The 17,627-nt window shown below is 35.6% G+C and overlaps 2 non-coding genes across 2 annotated transcripts; one reads left to right on the forward strand and one right to left on the reverse strand.

Annotated features, from left to right (window-relative positions):
• The first annotated feature begins 2,228 nt into the window (after positions 1-2,228).
• Positions 2,229-2,336, forward strand: LOC112773884 (small nucleolar RNA R71). Its single transcript, XR_003188408.1, has one exon. It is a non-coding gene; the product is annotated as a small nucleolar RNA R71 (small nucleolar RNA).
• Positions 2,337-16,638: 14,302 nt separating this feature from the next.
• Positions 16,639-16,746, reverse strand: LOC112774234 (small nucleolar RNA R71). Its single transcript, XR_003188732.1, has one exon. It is a non-coding gene; the product is annotated as a small nucleolar RNA R71 (small nucleolar RNA).
• Positions 16,747-17,627: the final 881 nt, after the last annotated feature.

Consider the following 17,627-nt stretch of genomic DNA (forward strand, 5'->3'; position numbering starts at 1 on the left):
CCGCACGGCTAATCATCTATCGGTTCTCGATCATGTCGAAATAGGATCCATTGATCCTTTTGCGTCTGTCACACGCCCCACAATCACGAGTTTGAAGCTCGTCACAGTTATCCCTTCTCAGATCCTACTCAGAATACCACAGACAAGGTTTAGACGTTCCGGATCTCAGGAATGGCCGCCAATAATTCTAGCCTATACCACGAAGGTTCCAATCTTAGATTAGAAACCCAATAGATACGCATTCAAGCCATTGCTAGTAGAACAGAGGTGGTTGTCAGGCACATGTTCGTAGGTGAGAATGATGATGAGTGTCACGGATCATCACATTCATAAAGATGAAGAACGAATGAATATCTTAGAGAAGAAGTAGGCGTGAATTGAGTAGAAAAATAGTAGTACTTTGTATTAATTCATGAAGAACAGCAGAGCTCCACACCTTAATCTATGGTGTGTAGAAACTCCACCGTTGAAAATACAAAAGTGATAATGGTGTAAGCAAGGCCGAATGGCCAGCCTCCAAGGTCTAGGGACTAAACGTCCAAAGATAGCATAAGACTTCTCTAAGATTAAAAGTATAAGGTCCTATTTATAGAGAACTAATAGCCTAGGGTTCACAGAAATCAGTAATTAATGCAGAAATCTTCTTCCGGGCCCACTTGGTGTGTGCTTGGGCTGAGCATTGAAACTTCCATGTGTAGAGACTTTTCTTGGAGTTAAACGCCAGCTTTTGTGCCAGCTTGGGCGTTTAACTCCAGCTTTTGTGCCAGTTTTGGAGTTAAACGCCAGAATTCTTGAGCTAACTTGGAACGCCGGTTTAGGCCATCAAATCTTGGGCAAAGTATGAACTATTATATATTGCTGGAAAGCCCAGGATGTCTATTTCCAACGCAATTGAGAGCGCGCCAATTAGGCTTCTGTAGCTCCAGAAAATCCCCTTTGAGTGCAGAGAGGTCAGAATCCAATAGCATCTGCAGTCCTTTTTCAGCCTCTGAATTAGATTTTTGCTCAGGTCCCTCAATTTCAGCTAGAAAATACCTGAAATCAAAGAAAAACAAACAAACTCATAGTAAACTCTAGAAGAGTGATTTTTATTTAAAAACTAATAAAAATATAATAAAAACTAATTAAAATATACTAAAAACATACTAAAAATAATGCCAAAAAGCGTATAAATTATCCGCTCATCATTCATCTTCTCAAGTCTCATTACCAAATAATTTGGCATTCAGCTTCATGATTGCACCAAGGTACTTAGCAACTTGCTCTTTAGTAACATCTTTATTCTCTTCAGAAGAAGATCACTCATCAGAGCTCATGAAGGGCAGAAGAAGGTTTAATGGAATCTCTATGGTCTCTAGATGAGCCTCAAATTCCTTCAGGTCCTCATTGAGGAACTCCTTATTGATCATTGAACGTCCCAGGAGGTCTGGATTCACGTCCTCTCCCTCCCTTGTAGGTTCAACCATGATGGTTAAATCAATGGCCTTGCACTCTCTTTTTGGATTCTCTTCTGTATTACTTGGGAGAGTACTAAGAGGGATTTCAGTGACTCTTTTATTCAGCTGGTCCATTTGTGCCTCCAGATTTCTAATGGAGGACCTTGTTTCATTCATGAAACTTAAAGTGGCCTTAGATAGATCAGAAACTATATTTGCTAAGCTAGATGGATTCTGCTCAGAATTCTCTGTCTGTTGCTGAGTGGATGATGGAAAAGGCTTGCTATTGCTAAACCTGTTTCTTCCACCATTATTAAAGCCTTGTTGAGGCTTTTGTTGATCCTTCCATGAGAAATTTGGATGATTTCTCCATGAGGGATTATAGGTGTTTCCATAGGGTTCACCCATGTAATTCACCTCTGCTATTGCAGGGTTCTCAGGATCATAAGCTTCTTCTTCATAAGATGCCTCTTTAGTACTGTTGGATGATTCCTTCAATCTATTCAGACTCTGAGAGATCATATTGACTTGCTGAGTCAATATTTTATTCTGAGCCAATATGGCATTTAGAGTATCAATTTTAAGAACTCTCTTCCTCATAGGCGTCCTATTACTCACAGGATTCCTTTCAGAAGTGTACATGAACTGGTTATTTGCAACCATGTCAATGAGTTCTTGAGCTTCTGCAGGAATTTTCTTAAGTTGAATAGATCCACCTGCAGAATGGTCCAGCGACATCTTTGATAGCTCAGACAGACCATCATAGAATATATCCAGGATGGTCCATTCTGAAAGCATGTCAGAAGGACACTTTTTGGTCAGCTCCTTGTATCTCTCCCAAGCTTCATAGAGGGATTCACCTTCCTTTTGTTTGACGGTTTGAACATTCACTCTAAGCTTACTAAGCATTTGAGGAGGAAAGAACTTGGCTAAGAAAGCTGTGACTAGCTTATCCCAAGAGTTCAGGCTATCTTTAGGTTAAGAGTCCAACCATACTCTAGCTCTGCCTCTTACAGCAAACGGGAAAAGCATAAGCCTGTAGACCTCGAGATCAACCCCATTGGTCTTAACAGTATCACAGATCTGCAAGAATTCAGTTAAGAACTGAAAAGGATCTTCAGATGGAAGTCCATGAAACTTGCAGTTCTGTTGCATCAGAGAAACTAATTGAGGTTTAAGCTCAAAGTTGTTTGCTCCAATGGCAGGAATTGAGATGCTTCTTCCATGTAAATTGGAATTTGGTGCAGTAAAGTCACCAAGCATCTTCCTTGCATTGTTATTATTTTCGGCCATATCTCCTTCTGTTTTAAAAATTTCTGTCAGATTTCCTCCAGAGAGTTGTGCTTTAGCTTCCCTTAGCTTCCTCTTCAGAGTCCTTTCAGGTTCAGGATCAGCTTCAACAAGAATATTCTTATCCTTGTTCCTGCTCATATGAAAAAGAAGAGAACACAAAAGAAAATATGGAATCCTCTATGTCATAGTATAGAGATTCCTTATGCAAGTATAAGAAAAGAAGAGTGTAAGAAGGAGAAGAGGAAAAATTCGAACACAGAGAGGAAGATTGGGTTTGAATTTTAGGTGGAAGAGAAGTGTTAGTAGATAAATAAATAAATAGAAGGAGATGAAGAAGAGAAGAATTCAAAAATTAAACAAAATAGAATAAAAATATTTAAAATTAAATTTAAAGTTCGAAAATTAAAATTGAAATTAAATTAAATTAAATTTTTTTAAAATAATTAATTAATTAAAAAGGAATTTTTGAAAAAGAGGGAAGGGATTTTCGAAAATTAGAGAGAGAATTAGTTAGGTAGTTTTGAAAAAGATAAGAATCAATTAAAAAGTCAAGTGGTTAATTGAAAAAGATTTGAAAATCAAATTTGAAAAGATAAGAAGTTAGAAAAGATTTTGAAATTGATTTTGAAAAAGATGTGATTGAAGTTTATTTTGAAAAAGATTTGAAAAATAAATTTAAAAAGATTTGATTTTGAAAATTAAAGTTGATTACTTGACTAACAAGAAATTAAAAAGATATGATTCTAGAGTTTAAAGATTGAACCTTTCTTACTAGGCAAGTAACAAACTTAAAATTTTTGAATTAATCACATTAATTGTTAGCATTAATTTTGAAAATATGAAATAGAAATAAGAAAAATATTTTTGAAAATCATTTTGGTGTTTTCAAAAATTACGAAGGGAAAAATGAAAAACATTTGGTTTTTTTTTCTTTAAAAAAAGATTTGAAAAAGATAGAATTTTTTTAATTGAAAATTTGATTTGACTCATAAGAAACAACTAGATTTTTAAAATTTTTTAAAAAGTCAACTCAAATTTTCGAATTTTATGAGTGAAAAAAGGGAAAGATATTTTTTATTTTTGAATTTTTAATGATGAAAGAGAAAAACATCAAAAAGACTCAATGCATGAAAATTTTGGATCAAAACATGTGATGCATGCAAGAACACTATGAATGTCAAGATGAACACCAAGAACACTTTGAATGTCAAGATGAACACCAAGAACTTATTTTTGAAAAATTTTCAAGAAAAGAAAACATGCAAGACACCAAACTTAAAAATTTTTATTCTTTAGACATTAATAATTCAAGAATGCATATGAAAAACAAGGAAAGACACAAAACAAGAAAATATGAAGATCAAACAAGAAGACTGGCCAAGAACGACTTGAAGATCATAAAGAATGCAATGCATGAAATTTTCGAAAATAATTTTTTTTTGAAAATTAAAAAAGATGCAATTGACACCAAACTTAAAACCTGACTCTAGACTCAAACAAGAAATACAAAAATATTATTGATTTTATGATTTTATAATTTTTTTTTGGATTTTTGAAAATTTATTTTTAGAAAAACGAAAACAAGGAAAAAATTTTTGAAAAATTTTTGAAAACTTTTTGAAAACAAAATAAAAGTTGGAACGGAAGTGTTTGTCAGGCACGCGTTCATAAGTGAGAATGATGATGAGCGTCACATAATCATCACATTCATCATGTTCTTGGGTGCGAATGAACATCTTAGAATAGGAATAAGCTTGAATTGAATAGAAAAACAATAGTACTTTGCATTAATTCATGAGAAACAGCAGAGCTCCACACCTTAATCTATGGTGTGTAGAAACTCTACCGTTGAAAATACATAAGTGAAAATAGGGTAGACATGGCCGAATGGCCAGCCTCCCTTGGAGGTCTAGAGATCTAAAATGATCAAAAGATGATCCAAAGATTCTCTGATATACAATAGTAAAAAGTCCTATTTATGCTAAACTAGTTACAAGAGTTTACAGAAATGAAGAAATGATGAAGAAATCCACTTCTGGGGCCCACTTGATGTGTGCTTGGGCTGAGCATTGAGCTTTATATGTTTAGAGGCTTCTCTTGGAGTTGAACGCCAGTTTGTAACCTGTTTCTGGCGTTTAACTCCACTTTGCAACCTGTTTCTGGCGTTTGACTCCAGAATGCAGCATGAAACTGGCGTTCAACGCCAGTTTGCATCGTCTAAACTTGGGCAAAGTATGGACTATTATATATTTCTGGAAAGCCCTGGATGTCTACTTTCCAACGCAATTAAGAGCGCGCCATTTGGAGTTATGTATCTCCAGAAAATCCACTTGGAGTTATGTATCTCCAGAATCCAACAGCATTTGTAGTCCTTCTTCAACCTCTGAATCTGATTTTTGCTCAGGTCCCTCAATTTCAGCCAGAAAATACCTGAAATCACAGAAAAATACACAAACTCATAGTAAAGTCCAGAAATGTGAATTTTAAATAAAAAATAATAAAAATATACTAAAAACTAACTAAATCATACTGAAAACTATGTAAAAACAATACCAAAAAGCGTATAAATTATCCGCTCATCAAGGGGGCTGGCCACTCGGCCATGCCTGGACCTTCATCACTTATGTATTTTCAATGGTAGAGTTTCTACACACCATAGATTAAGGTGTGGAGCTCTGCTGTTCCTCATGAATATGATGATCCGTGACACTCATCACTATTCTCAACCTATGAACGGGTGCCTGACAACCACTTCCGTTCTACCTTGGATTAAGCGTTTATCTCTTAGCCTCCATTCCGAAAGATCGGAGTCTTCGTGGTATAAGCTAGAATTATTGGTGGCCATTCTTGAGATCCAGAAAGTCTAAACCTTGTCTGCGGTATTTCGAGTAGGATCTGGGATGGGATGACTGTGATGAGCTTCAAACTCACGAGTGTTGAACGTAGTGACAGACGCAAAAGAATCATTGGATCCTATTCTAGCATGAGTGGGAACCAACAGATGATTAGTCATGCGGTGACAGCGTATTTGGACCATTTTCACTGAGAGGACGGGAAGTAGCCATTGACAACAGTGATGCCCAACATACAGCTTGCCATGGAAAGGAGTATGAATGATTGGATGAAAGCAGTAGGAAAGTAGAGGTTCAGAAGGAACAAAAGCATCTCCATACGCTTATCTGAAATTCTCACCAATGAATTGCATAAGTATCTCTATCCTATTTTATATTTTATATCTTAATTATCAAAATCCCATAACCATTTGAATCCGCCTGACTGAGATTTACAAGGATGACCATAGCTTGCTTCAAGCCGACAATCTCCATGGGATCGACCCTTACTCACGTAAGGTTTATTACTTGGACGACCCAGTGCACTTGCTGGTTAGTTGTATCGAAGTTGTGAAAAAGAATTTGAGATTATAAACGTGCGTACCAAGTTTTTGGCGCCGTTGCTAGAGATCACAATTTCGCGCACCAAGTTTTTGGAGCCGTTGCCGGGGATTGTTCGAGTTTGGACAACTGACGGTTCATCTTGTTGCTCAGATTAGGTAATTTTATGTTAATTTTAAGCTTTTGTTTTTATTTTTTTTATTTTCTAAAAATTTTAAATATATATATATATATATATATATATATATAATATAATTTATGTTTGTTCTTCAAAATTTTTAAGAATGAACTCTAGAGTTTCAGATGATGCTTTTATCATCACAAGAACTAATGGATTCCCATCAATTTGGCTGTTGTATGTAATGTCCTGCTGAAGCTTGGCTAGCCATGTCTAATCTTTTTTAGACTGAAGCTTTAGACTAACATTGCATGATTCCTGGAATTCTTATTAAAAATTTTGAAATCCTTATTTTTATTTTTCCAATTAATTTTTGAAAAATCATAAAAAAAAATAATAAAATCATAAAAACCAAAAATTTTGTGTTTCTTGTTTGAGTCTAGTGTCAAATTTTAAGTTTGGTGTCAATTGCATATTTTTAATTTTCATTAAAATTTTTGAAAACTCATGCATGTGTTCTTCATAATCTTCAAGTTGTTCTTGATGATTTTCCTTATTTGATCTTTGCATTTTTATGTTTTGTGTCTTTTCTTGTTTTTCATATGTATTTTCAATTTGTTAGTGTCTAAACATTGAAAATTTCTAAGTTTGATGTCTTGCATGTGTGTCTTTTCTTAAAAATTTTCAAAAATAAGTTCTTGGTGTTCATCTTGACATTCAAAGTGTTCTTGGTGTTTATCTTGACATTGAAAGTGTTCTTGCATGCATCATGTGTTTTGATCTTAAATTGTCATATTTTGCATCATTTTTATGTTTTTCTCTTTCTTCATTAAAAATTCAAAAATAAAAAATATATCTTTCCTTATTTCACTCATAAATTTCGAAAATTTGAATTGATTTAGTCATAAATATTTTTAAAATTTAATTGTTTTTTATGAATCAAGTTAAATTTTCAATTTAAAAAATTCTATCTTTTTCAAATCTTTTTCAAAAATCAAATCTTTTTCCTTTTTTCTTTCATATTTTCGAAAATTTCAAATTGATTTTCAAAATCTTTTTCTTATTTTTGTTTCATATTTTTTGATTTATTGCTAGCATTCAATTTTTAGATTAAAAAATTTCCAGTTGTTACTTGCCTATTAAGAAAAGTTTCAATCTTTAAATTTTAAAATCATATCTTTTTGTTTCTTGTTAGTCAAGTAATTAACTTTAATTTTAAAAATCAAATCTTTTTAAATTTATCTTTCAAATCTTTTTCAAAATAAAGTTCAATCATATCTTTTCAACCATATCTTTTTCAAAAAAATTTCTTTCAATCATATCTTTTTCAAAACCTAATTTCAATTAACTACTTTTCTCTCTCTAATTTTTGAAAAATTCCTCACTACTTTTTCAAAATTCTTCTTAATTAACTAATTGTTTTAAATTTTAATTTAGTTTTATTTCTCTTTTTAAATTTCGAACTATAATTAATATTTAAAATAAAAACAAAAATATTTTTATTTTATTTTATTTAATTTTCAAATTCTTTCCCCTCTTCTTCTCTGTGTTCAAGTTTTTCTCTTATCCTTCTTATATTCTTCCCTTCTTCTACACACATAAAAGAATCTCTATACTGTGACATAGAGGATTCCTCTTCTTTTCTGTTCTCTTCTTTTTCATATGAGCAGGAACAGGGACCAAGACATTCTTATTGAAGCTGATCCTGAACCTGAAAGGACTCTTAAGAGGAAACTAAGAGAAGCTAAAGCATAACCCTCTGGAGAGGACCTGACAGAAATTTTTGAAAAAGAAGGAGACATGGCCGAACCCAATAATAATGGTGGAGATGCAAGGAAGATGCTTGGTGACTTTATTGCACCCTCTTCTAACTTCTATGGAAGAAGTATCTCAATTCCTGCGATTGGAGCAAACAACTTTGAGCTTAAGCCTCAATTAATTTCTCTAATGCAACAGAATTGCAAGTTTCATGGACTTCCATTGGAAGATCCTTATCAGTTCTTAGCTGAATTCTTGCAAATCTGTGACACTATCACGACCAATGTAGTTGATCCCGAGGTATACAGGCTTATGCTTTTCCCTTTTGCTATAAGAGATAGAGCTAGAACATGGTTGGATTCACAACCTAAGGAAAGCCTGAACTCTTGGGATAAGCTGGTCAGTACCTTCCTGGCCAAGTTTTTTCCACCTCAAAAGATGAGCAAGCTTAGAGTGGAAATCCAAACCTTCAGATAGAAGGAAGGAGAGTCCCTCTATGAAGCTTGGGAAAGATGTAAGCAATTGATCAAAAGGTGTCCTACTGACATGCTTCCAAAATAGAGCATCATATGTATATTCTATGATGGTCTGTCTGAGTTGTCAAAAATGTCATTGGACCATTTTGCAGGAGGATTTCTTCATCCGAAAACCCCTGCAGAAGCTCAGGAAATCATTGAAATTGTTGCAAATAACCAGTTCATGTACACCTCTGAGAGGAATCCTGTGAACAATGGGACGCCTCAGAAGAAAGGAGTTCTTGAAATTGATACTCTGAAAGCCATATTGGTTCAGAACAAAATATTGACTCAGCAAGTCAATATGATTTTTCAGAGTCTGAATGGATTGCAAGCTGCATCCAATAGTACTAAAGAAGCATCTTCTGAAGAAGAAGCTTATGATCCTGAAACCCTGCAATAGCAGAGGTGAATTACATGGGAGAACCATATGGAAACAACTATAATCCTTCATGGAGAAATCATCCAAATTTCTCATGGAAGGATCAACAGAAGCCTAATCAAGGTTTTAATAATAATGGTGGAAGAAATAGGTTTAGCAATAGCAAGCCTTTTCTATCATTTTCTCAGCAACAGACAGAGAATTCTGAACAGAGCCATTCTGGCCTGGCAACCATAGTCTCTGATCTATCCAAGACCACACTAAGTTTCATGAATGAAACAAGGTCCTCCATTAGAAATTTAGAGGCACAGGTGGGTCAGCTGAGTAAGAAGATTACTGAAACTCCTCCCAGTACTCTCCCAAGCAATACAGAAGAAAACCCCAAGAGAGAGTGCAAGGCCATAACCATGACCAATATGGCCAAACCTGGAGAGAGTGAGGAGGACATAAGTCCCAGTGAGAAAAGCCTCATGGGACGTCCTCTGAACAGAAAGAAATTTCCCTTTGAGGAACCAAAGGAATTTGAGGCTCAAACAGAGACCATAGAGATTCTATTGAACTTCCTTCTACCATTCATGAGCTCTGATGAATATTCTTCCTCTGAAGAGGATGAAGACATCACTGAAGAGTAGGTTGCTAAGTATCTAAGAGCAATCATGAAGTTGAATGCCAAGTTATTTGGTAATGAGACTTGGGAGGATGAACCCCCTTTGTTCACCAATTAACTGAGTGCATTAATGAGGTAGACATTACCTCAGAAGAAACCGGATCCCAGAAAATTCTTCATACCTTGTACCATAGGCACCATGAGCTTTGAGAAGGCTTTGTGTGACTTGGGGTCAGGGATAAACCTCATGCCACTCTCTGTAATGGAGAAACTGGGAATCTTTGAGGTACAAGCTATAAGAATCTCACTAGAGATGGCAGACAAATTAATCAAATAGGCTTATGGACTAGTAGTGGACATGCTAGTAAAGGTTGAAGGCCTTTACATCCCTGCTGATTTCATAATCCTAGACACTGGGAAGGATGAGGATGAATCCATCATCCTTGGCAGACCCTTCCTAGCCACAGCAAAAGGTGTGATTGATGTTGACAGAGGAGAGTTGGTCCTTCAGTTGAATGAGGACTACCTTGTATTCAAGACTCAAGGTTCTCCTTCTGTAACCATGGAGAGGAAGCATGAAAAGCTTCTCTCAATACAGAGTCAAACAAAACCCCCACATTCAAACTCTAAGTTTGGTGTTGAGAGGCCCCAACTCTGCTCTAATTATCTGTGAGGCTCTATGAGAGCTCACTGTCAAGCTATTAACATTAAAGAAGCGCTTGTTGGGAGGCAACCCAATGTTATTTAATTATATCTTTTTATTTTCTATTGCTATTTTATGTTTTCTTTACGTTGATGATCATGTGAAGTCACAAAAACAACTGAAAAATAAAAAACAGAATGAAAAAAAATAGCTCACCCTGGAGGAAGAGCTTACTGGCGTTTAAACGCCAGTAAGAAGCAGCAGACTGGCGTTTAACGCCAGAAAAAAGCATCAAGCTGGCATTAAACGCCAGAAACAAGCACCAAACTAGCGTTTAACGCCAGAACAGAGTATCTACTTGGTGTTTAACGCCAGAAATGGGAGAAAAGCTGGTGTTAAACGCCAAAAACAAGCAGCAACCTGGCGTTTAATGCCAGAAGTGCAATCTAAGGGCGTTTTGCACGCCCTAAATGGAGCAGGGATGTTAAGTCCTTGACCCCTCAGGATCTGTGGACCCCACAGGATCCCCACCTACCCCACCTCTTCTTCTCTCCTCTTCACACCTTTTCACAACACTCTTCCCCAAATACCCTTCACCAATCACATCCAGAACTCTTCCCCTCCATCTCCTCCATTTTTTTCTTCTTCTACTATTTTCCTTCTTCTTTTGCTCGAGAACAAGCAAACATTTTAAGTTTGGTGTGGTAAAAGTATTGCTTTTATTTTTCCATAACCATTAATGGCACCTAAGGCCAAAGAAACCTCAAGAAAGAGGAAAGGGATGGCAATTGGTTCCACCTCTAAGTCATGGGAGATGGAGAGATTCATCTCAAAGGTCCATCAAGACCACTTCTATGAAGTTGTGGCTAAGAAAAAGGTGATCCCTGAGGTCCCTTTTAAGCTCAAAAAAGAAGAATATCCAGAGATCCGACAAGAGATTAGAAGAAGAGGATGGGAAGTACTCTCCAATCCTATTCAATAAGTCAGAATCTTAATGGTTCAAGAGTTCTATGCAAACAAATGGATCACTAGGAACAATGATCAAAGTATGAACCCAAATCCAAAAAATTGGCTTACAATGGTTCGGGGTAGATACTTAGATTTCAGTCCAAAAAATGTAAGGTTGGCGTTCAACTTGCCAATGATGCAAGAAAACGCACACCCCTACACTAGAAGGGTCAACTTTGATCAAAGGTTGGACCAAGTCCTCATGGACATATGTGTGGAAGGAGCTCAATGGAAAGTTGACTCAAGAAGCAAGCCGGTTCAATTGAGAAGATCGGACCTTAAGCCTGTGGCTAGAGGATGGTTGGAGTTCATCCAACGTTCTATCATTCCTACTAGCAACCGATCCGAAGTAACTGTGGATCGGGCCATCATGATCCATAGTATCATGATTGGGGAGGAAGTAGAAGTTCATGAGATTATACCTCAAGAACTCTACAAGGTGGCTGACAAGTCCTCCACTTTGGCAAGGTTAGCCTTTCCTCACCTTATTTGTCACCTCTGTAATTCAGCTGGAATTGACATAGAGGGAGACATCCTCATTGATGAGGACAAGCCCATCACTAAAAAGAGGATGGAGCAAACAAGAGAGCCCATTTATGGACCTCAACAAGAGCATGATGAAATCCCTTATCATGAAATCCCTGAGATGCCTCAAGGGATGCACTTTCCTCCTCAAAACTATTGGGGGCAAATTAACACCTCCCTAGGGGAATTAAGTTCCAACATGGAACAACTAAGGATGGAGCACCAAGAGTACTCCATCATTCTCCATGAGATTAGAGAAGATCAAAGAGCTATGAGGAAGGAGCAACAAAGGCAAGGAAAAGACATAGAGGAGCTCAATAACACCATTGGTTCTTCAAGAGGAAGAAGACTCCACCCTCACTAAGGTGGACCCGTTCCTTAATCTCCTTGTTCTTATTTTTCTGTTTTTCGATTTTTGAGCCTTATGTTTTATTTATGTTTGTGTCCTTATTACATGATCATTCATGTATAGTGTCTATGCCTTAAAGCTATGAATGTCCTATGAATCCATCACTTTTCTTAAATGAAAAATGTTCTAAAAACAAAAGAATAAGAAGTACATGATTTCGAATTAATCCTTGAGCTTAGTTTAGTTATTTTGATGTGGTGGCAACACTTTTTGTTTTCTGAATGAATGCTTGAACAATGCATATTTTTTTTTATGAATGTTAAATTTGTTGGCTCTCGAAAGAATGATAAAAAAGAGAAATGTTATTGATAATCTGAAAAATCATAAAATTGATTCTTGAAGCAAGAAAAAGCAGTGAATACAAAAGCTTGCAGAAAAAAAAAGAAAAAAAAAGGTGGGCGAAAGAAAAGAGAAAGAAAAAAAAAAGCAAGCAGAAAAAGCCAATAACCCTTTAAACCAAAAGGCAAGGGTAAAAAGGATCCAAGGCTTTGAGCATCAGTGGATAAGAGGGCCCAAAGGAAAAAAATCCTGGCCTAAGCGGCTAAACCAAGCAGTCCCTAACCATGTGCTTGTGGCGTGAAGGTGTCAAGTGAAAAGCTTGAGACTGAGCGGTTAAAGTCGAGGTCCAAAGAAAAAAAAAAAAGAGTGTGCTTAAGAACCCTGAACACCTCTAATTGGAGAATTTAGCAAAGCTGAGTCACAATCTGAAAAGGTTCACCCAGTTTTGTGTCTGTGGCATTTATGTATCCGGTGGTAATACTGGAAAACAAAGTTCTTAGGGCCACGGCCAAGACTCAAAAAGTAGCTGTGTTCAAGAATCAACATACTGAACTAGGAGAATCAATAACACCATCTGAATTCTAAGTTCTTATAGATGCCAATCATTCTGAACTTCAAAGGATAAAGTGAGATGCCAAAACTGTTCAGAGGCAAAAAGCTACTAGCCCCGCTCATCTAAATTGGAGCTAAGTTTCATTGATATTTTGGAATTTATAGTATATTCTCTTCTTTTTATCCTAATTGATTTACAGTTGCTTGGGGACAAGCAACAATTTAAGTTTGGTGTTGTGATGAGCGGATAATTTATACGCTTTTTGGCATTGTTTTTACATAGTTTTTAGTATGATTTAGTTAGTTTTTAGTATATTTTTATTAATTTTTAAATAAAATCACATTTCTAGACTTTACTATGAGTTTGTGTGTTTTTCTGTGATTTCAGGTAATTTCTGACTGAAATTGAGGGACTTGAGCAAAAATCTGATTCAGAGGCTGAAGAAGGACTGCAGATGCTGCTGGATTCTGACCTCTCTGCACTCGAAATGGATTTTCTTGAGCTACAGAAACCCAATTGGTGCGCTCTTAATTGCGTTGGAAATTAGACATCCAGGGCTTTCTAGCAATATATAATAGTCCATACTTTTCCCGAGTTTTTCTAACGCAAACTGGCGTTCAAACGCCAACTTCCTACCTTATTCTGGAGTTAAACGCTAGAAACAGGTTGCAAACCAGAGTTAAACGCCAGAAATAGGCTATTGTTTTCTTATTCAATTCAAGCTTATTCCTATTCTAAGATATTCGCTTGCACTTCAACATGATGAATATGATGATCCGTGACACTCATCACTATTCTCAACCTATGAACGGTTGCCTGACAACCACTTCCGTTCTACCTTGGATTGAGCGTTTATCTCTTAGTCTCCATTCCAAAAGATTGGAGTCTTCGTGGTATAAGCTAGAATTATTGGTGGCCATTCTTGAGATCTGGAAAGTCTAAACCTTGTCTGTGGTATTTCGAGTAGGATCTGGGATGGGATGACTGTGACGAGCTTCAAACTCACGAGTGTTGGGCGCAATGACAGACGCAAAAGAATCATTGGATCCTATTCCAGCATGAGTGGGAACCAACAGATGATTAGTCGTGCGGTGACAGTGCATTTGGACCATTTTCACTGAGAGGACGGGAAGTAGCCATTGACAACAGTGATGCCCAACATACAGCTTGCCATGGAAAGGAGTATGAATGATTGGATGAAAGCAGTAGGAAAGTAGAGGTTCAGAAGGAACAAAAGCATCTCCATACGCTTATCTGAAATTCTCACCAATGAATTGCATAAGTATCTCTATCCTATTTTATATTTTATATCTTAATTATCAAAATCCCATAACCATTTGAATCCGCCTGACTGAGATTTACAAGGATGACCATATCTTGCTTCAAGCCGACAATCTCCGTGGGATCGACCCTTACTCACGTAAGGTTTATTACTTGGACGACCCAGTGCACTTGCTGGTTAGTTGTATCGAAGTTGTGAAAAAGAATTTGAGATTATAAACGTGCGTACCAAGTTTTTGGCGCCATTGCCGGGGATTGTTCGAGTTTGGACAACTGACGGTTCATCTTGTTGCTCAGATTAGGTAATTTTATGTTAATTTTAAGCTTTTGTTTTTATTTTTTTTATTTTCTAAAAATTTTAAATATATATATAATTTATGTTTGTTCTTCAGAATTTTTAAGAATGAATTCTAGAGTTTCAGATGATGCTTTTATCATCACAGGAGCTAATGGATTCCCATCAATTTGGCTGTTGTATGTATTGTCCTGCTGAAGCTTGGCTAGCCATGTCTAATCTTTTTTAGACTGAAGCTTTAGACTAACATTGCATGATTCCTGGAATTCTTATTAAAAATTTTGAAATCCTTATTTTTCTTTTTCCAATTAATTTTCGAAAAATCACAAAAAAAAATAATAAAATCATAAAAACCAAAAATTTTGTGTTTCTTGTTTGAGTCTAGTGTCAAATTTTAAGTTTGGTGTCAATTGCATATTTTTAATTTTCATTAAAATTTTCGAAAACTCATGCATGTGTTCTTCATAATCTTCAAGTTGTTCTTGATGATTTTCCTTATTTGATCTTTGCATTTTTATGTTTTGTGTCTTTTCTTGTTTTTCATTTATATTTTCAATTTGTTAGTGTCTAAACATTGAAAATTTCTAAGTTTGGTGTCTTGCATATGTGTTTTTTCTTAAAAATTTTCAAAAATAAGTTCTTGGTGTTCATCTTGACATTCAAAGTGTTCTTGGTGTTCATCTTGACATTGAAAGTGTTCTTGCATGCATCATGTGTTTTGATCTTAAATTGTCATATTTTGCATCATTTTTATGTTTTTCTCTTTCTTCATTAAAAATTCAAAAATCAAAAATATATCTTTCCTTATTTCACTCAAAAATTTCGAAAATTTGAATTGATTTAGACATAAATATTTTTAAAATTTAATTGTTTCTTATGAATCAAGTCAAATTTTTAATTTAAAAAATTCTATCTTTTTCAAATCTTTTTCAAAAATCAAATCTTTTTCATTTTTTCTTTCATATTTTCGAAAATTTCAAATTGATTTTCAAAATCTTTTTCTTATTTTTGTTTCATATTTTTTGATTTATTGCTAGCATTCAATTTTTAGATTCAAAAATTTCCTATTGTTGCTTGCCTATTAAGAAAAGTTTCAATCTTTAAATTTTAAAATCATATCTTTTTGTTTCTTGTTAGTCAAGTAATTAACTTTAATTTTAAAAATCAAATCTTTTTAAATTTATCTTTCAAATCTTTTTCAAAATAAAGTTCAATCATATCTTTTCAATCATATCTTTTTCAAACAAATCTCTTTCAATCATATCTTTTTCAAAACTTAATTTCAATTAACTACTTTTCTCTCTCTAATTTTCGAAAAATTCCTCACTACTTTTTCAAAATTCTTCTTAATTAACTAATTATTTTAAATTTTAATTTAGTTTTATTTCTCTTTTTAAATTTTGAACTATAATTAATATTTAAAATAAAAATAAAAATATTTTTATTTTATTTTATTTAATTTTCGAATTCTTCCCCCTCTTCTTCTCTGTGTTCGAGTTTTTCTCTTATCCTTCTTATATTCTTCCCTTCTTCTACTCACATAAAAGAATCTCTATACTGTGACATAGAGGATTCCTCTTCTTTTCTGTTCTCTTCTTTTTCATATGAGTAGGAACAGGGACAAAGACATTCTTATTGAAGCTGATCCCGAACCTGAAAGGACTCTTAAGAGGAAACTAAGAGAAGCTAAAGCACAACCCTCTGGAGAGGACCTGACAGAAATTTTTGAAAAAGAAGGAGACATGGCCGAACCCAATAACAATGGTGGAGATGCAAGGAAGATGCTTGGTGACTTTATTGCACCCTCTTCTAACTTCTATGGAAGAAGTATCTCAATTCCTGCCATTGGAGCAAACAACTTTAAGCTTAAGCCTCAATTAGTGTCTCTAATGCAACAGAATTGCAAGTTTCATGGACTTCCATTGGAAGATCCTTATCAGTTCTTAGCTGAATTCTTGCAAATCTGTGACACTGTCAAGACCAATGTAGTTGATCCCGAGGTCTACAGGCTTATGCTTTTCCCTTTTGCTATAAGAGACAGAGCTAGAACATGGTTGGATTCACAACCTAAGGAAAGCCTGAACTCTTGGGATAAGCTGGTCAGTGCCTTCCTGGCCAAGTTCTTTCCACCTCAAAAGATGAGCAAGCTTAGAGTGGAAATCCAAACCTTCAGACAGAAGGAAGGAGAGTCCCTCTATGAAGCTTGGGAAAGATATAAGCAATTGATCAAAAGGTGTCCTACTGACATGCTTCCAAATGGAGCATCTTATGTATATTCTATGATGGTCTGTCTGAGTTGTCAAAAATGTCATTGGACCATTCTGCAGGAGGATTTCTTCATCTGAAAACCCCTGCAGAAGCTCAGGAACTCATTAAAATGGTTGCAAATAACCAGTTCATGTACACCTCTGAGAGGAATCCTGTGAACAATGGGACGCCTTAGAAGAAAGGAGTTCTTGAAATTGATACTTTGAAAGCCATATTGGTTCAGAACAAAATATTGACTCAGCAAGTCAATATGATTTCTCAGAGTCTGAATGGATTGCAAGCTGCATCCAACAGTACTAAAGAAGCATCTTCTGAAGAAGAAGCTTATGATCCTGAAACCCTGCAATAGCAGAGGTGAATTACATGGGAGAACCATATGGAAACAACTATAATCCTTCATGGAGAAATCATCCAAATTTCTCATGGAAGGATCAACAGAAGCCTAATCAAGGTTTTAATAATAATGGTGGAAGAAATAGGTTTAGCAATAGCAAGCCTTTTCCATCATTTTCTCAGCAACAGACAGAGAATTCTGAACAGAGCCGTTCTGGCCTGGCAACCATAGTCTTTGATCTATCCAAGACCACACTAAGTTTCATGAATGAAGCAAGGTCCTCCATTAGAAATTTAGAGGAACAAGTGGGTCAGCTGAGTAAGAAGATTACTGAAACTCCTCCCAGTACTCTCCCAAGCAATACAGAAAAAAACCCCAAGAGAGAGTGCAAAGCCATAACCATGACCAATATGGCCGAACCTGGAGAGAGTGAGGAGGACGTAAGTCCCATTGAGAAAAGCCTCATGGGACGTCCTCTGGACAGAAAGAAATTTCCCTTTGAGGAACCAAAGGAATTTGAGGCTCAAACAG

Source organism: Arachis hypogaea, chromosome 18 (genome assembly GCF_003086295.3).
Source record: "Arachis hypogaea cultivar Tifrunner chromosome 18, arahy.Tifrunner.gnm2.J5K5, whole genome shotgun sequence".
Lineage (NCBI taxonomy): Eukaryota > Viridiplantae > Streptophyta > Magnoliopsida > Fabales > Fabaceae > Arachis > Arachis hypogaea.